The sequence below is a fragment of the Aegilops tauschii genome, chromosome 7 (genome assembly GCF_002575655.3).
Source record: "Aegilops tauschii subsp. strangulata cultivar AL8/78 chromosome 7, Aet v6.0, whole genome shotgun sequence".
NCBI classification, from domain to species: Eukaryota; Viridiplantae; Streptophyta; class Magnoliopsida; order Poales; family Poaceae; genus Aegilops; species Aegilops tauschii.
The window spans coordinates 581,279,579-581,283,593 of record NC_053041.3 but is presented as its reverse complement, the minus strand read 5'-3'; positions in this window follow the sequence as shown (position 1 = coordinate 581,283,593).

Below are 4,015 nucleotides of genomic sequence, written 5' to 3'. Positions count from 1 at the left end.
GGTTCATGCCGTGTTCACCATAGAGAAGGTGCGGCCCACTTAGACGCCCTAATGGCGGAAGAGCTACCAGCACAGGAGGGCATGTGCTGCAACCTCTGTCTCCTCAACGAGCACCGGTGAACAAGCGAACGACAATGCCGTCGCGGACATGTGGCCCTAAGATCCTGGCTTCCCGAATGAGCAGCGGGCGCTGTATCAGACCATCCGTAGGGCCCCCGAGGCCCTCTCCGTCGTCCTTCGAGTTGTTGCGCTTGCCGTGGCTCCACCGTCTCGTGTTGTCAACATGGTCAACGGCATGAGGAATGAGGAGATGACTTTACTTGGAGAGGATGACAGTGGGGACCCACCAGGGCCATAGCCGCACGTACGCAAGTGCCTCCTTATTATGTACAACTGTAATATTTTTTGCTTCCTCCTGGTTTCCTGACATCACGGTCCCACACCATTGTCAACCTATGTAGTCAATAAACAAGAGAATTGCACAAGGAGCGGCTGACAGCTGGGACCAAGCAGCTCGAGCAGTATTTGTCTTTTTGAGGTGTGAGCACTACAGAGTTTTTCTTGGGCGATGTTTTCATTGTTGTTCAGAGGAGAGCATGGTATTAACTGGGCGGGCTGTGGCCCGTCTAGCCCAGGCCAAATATCCAGCCTAGATATTAATTTTTTCCAAGCTGAAAATGGCTAGCCCAGCTATACTTCTTTTGAGGAATACCCAGGCAAGGTCAACTTGTTATTCTCCGCCCCGCTGGGCTGCAAATCTTTCCTAGGAGAGATGCATTAGGCTTAACAAGAAAATGAGCTTTAAGAAATAATAAATGGGATGTAATTATAAAAACTGGGTAGTAACTACAAAAAATGCACCAAACATGTAATTACTTTATAAAATATTATTTCTGGATTTTGAAAATTTTAATTTCATTAATTGTTGCGCGCAATGTTTCGTTGGATTTTTACGTAATACAAATTTATATTGAAATTTTATTTAATCTGACTAGAAATTTCAAGATAAAAATATTTCGGATCCCAAAATGTGGGAAATTTTATTGAATTTTGTTTTGAACGATTGGTTGAAATTATTAATCGTTGTCCTAGCTAGAAAATGGGTTGTACTTTTAACAAACTGTAAATAGGCTGTAGTAAATTCCATTAGAATTCAAAAATGGGTTGTACATTCTTACAAATCTCAAATGGGCTATAAGTTCTCTGCCACACACTTGTGGGCCTATTAAGTTGACGTGTCCCCTAAAAAAATAGTTGACGCGTATGCAAGGCTTTGTTAACATATAGTCAACACATGGTTCTAGCAGAAGTGGCCGTTGGATGTCCATCCAACGGATGTCGTGCTTCTTCTTCAATCTCGGATATTCTAGCTTCACCCGCCCAAAAAATGATTCCTCCCCCTGACATCTGGGGTGCACCATTTCGGAAGCCGACCTATGGGCCTACTAAGTTGACGCGTACCAAGGGTTTTGTCAACTTAGTCAATATAAACAATTCTAGCTGCAGTTACCGTACGATGTCCATCCAACGGCCGTCGTGCTTCTTCAACCACTGGTCTTCTTACTCCAGCCGCCCAAAGCAGCACCGGTCATGCCGCCTGCTCCTGCCTCCCGTGGCCGGCTGTGCTGCCGCGGAGGCCTCACCGCCCCCTACTTCTCCCACCGCTCGCCAGGCCATCCCTCCACTCACCCACACCCCCTGTTATTATGCGGCGACGGCAGCCTCACACCGCAGCCGAACCAGTGAACCCTCGTACTCCTATCCGCGTGGGGCATCCACTGCCGCGTCTTCCCCGGCTCCGTGTCGTCCCCTTCCTAGGCCTCGCCGTCGTCCACCGCCTTGGTGCTCTCGGCGCGGCGTGGTCAATGTGGTTAACGACGAACTTCCATCGAAAGAGTACTGTACGTGGAGAGGCTAACAGCTGGGTCCACAGCCGCAGCAAGGAAGTGCCTCCTTATTACGTGGAAAATAATGATTCATCCACCAGACAGCAGGGACCCACCGGACGGGCCACCGTATTTCATGAAAAAACATTTCCCCCCTGACTGCTGGGACCCACCAGCTACATCTTCGCACGCAAGGAAGTGCGTCCATATTACGGGAAAAAATGATTCGCCCCCTGACTGCTAGGATCCACCAGCTACATCTTCGCACGCAAGGAAGTGCCCGACAGTCGGGACCCACCTGGTCGAAGCGTACGTAGCGTTGTCATTCTGGTCGCGAACGTGTACGTACATACTGGTCAATGTAGAGGCGCGCACGTGTCATAGTAGAGACGTGCACGTGTCGTAGTAGAGGCGCGCACGTAGCATGTACACGTACGTACAGCAGCCAGGGTGCAAGAAAGTAAATACTGCCACGTACGTACATACGGGCGGGGTCTCGAACGCCTACTCGCGCGTACGTACGGCCAGGGCTCGTGTACATGGCTGGGTCGGAACGGAGAAACTGCGTCGTTGTCGTGTTCATGGGGAGGCAACGGAATGCGCCGTGTTCATCGGGAGGCAACGAAACGCATGTTGTTCATCGGGAGCCAACCGGCTTGGACGGAACAGCCGATGGAAATGAGGCATGGCGTACCGCAGAACGGAGGAAACGGCCTTGTGTTCGACCGGCCACGGTGGAAACGGGATCCTGTTCATCAGGAGGGTTCTAGCGTACCGCAAAACGAAGGAAACGGACCTCCTACGGTCGAAATGGGGTCCTGTTGATCGGGAGGGGTGTGGCGTACCGCAAAACGGAGGAAACGGACTTGTGTTGGAGCGCTACGGTCGAAACGGTGGTCCTGTTCATCGGGATGGGTGTGGCGTACTACAAAACGGGACTCCACGGGATACTGTTCATCTCCACCGTCGACCTCCTCCAGCCTCCACGGGCTACTGTTCATCCACCGTCGACCTCCTCCAACCTCCACCTGCGACTGTTCATCCAGCCTCCACCGCTCCTCCACCGGCTACTGTTCCACCAGCCCTCTCCACGGGGTCCTGTTCAACCACCCCTCCACCGGCTACTGTTCATCCAGCCCTCCATCGGCTACTGTTCATCCAGCCCTCCACGGGGTCGTCCTGTTCATCCAGCCCTCCACGGGGTCCTGTTCATCCACCCCTCCACCGGCTCGATCGATCGGGGTCATGTTCATCCAGCGGCAACGGCCTCTACTACCACGGGGTCCTGTTCATCCAAGCCCCCACCGGGAACTGTTCATCCAAACCCCCCAACAACGCTCACTGTTCATCAAGGGAAGGAGGCAGCAGTGTTCGATTGGCTTCAGTTAGCAGCAGTAGCGAAGGGATCGATCGATCGCTCGGGTTCAGTAACGCGTAGCCTGCAGTGCAATCGCTCGGGTTCAGTTAGAGCCCAACGCCTCGCTCGGGTTTAGTTAGAGCGCAACGCCTCGCACACACGCGCGTACGCACGAGAGAAACGCGCATCGCTCGGCCCCCGACCAGCCACCGTAACCGGGAACTCCCCGATATTTTCCTCGCCCTCGCTTCTACCATGGTTTTTTCCGTCATGGACGGCCCAAAGAATGTCATCCAGCTGCGTCTCCGGCCCGCCCAGGACGAAAAGCCCATTTTCTGTCATGATTTTTTGTCATAGAAGTAGGACCCCACCACATCTATGATGATACCAGGTTTTGTCACAATTATCGCCATAGAAGTGTCATAAGTATGACATAATTTTTTTTCGTTCGACCCAAAATGTCACGGATGTGTCTTTTTTGTAGTGATGGTAGTTTTTGCAGCGGGTAACTGCATTGTCGCGCCGCGCCCAGCGCAACCGCATGCACACAAACGTGCATGATCGTGCGTCGGCCCCAAACACTGGCAGCGCGCGTGGAGGGACGAGGGCAGAGCACCCGGAGGGACGCGAGAGCAGAGCGCGCGGCGGGACGCAAGCAGAGCGTGCCGCGGCCACCTGAACCGCAAGCAACCACACGCATAGAGCAGTTGAACATGCAGGAAATGGTCGCCTACAAGCCGGACGACAGTTGCGTCGCTGCATAGAGAGCGGC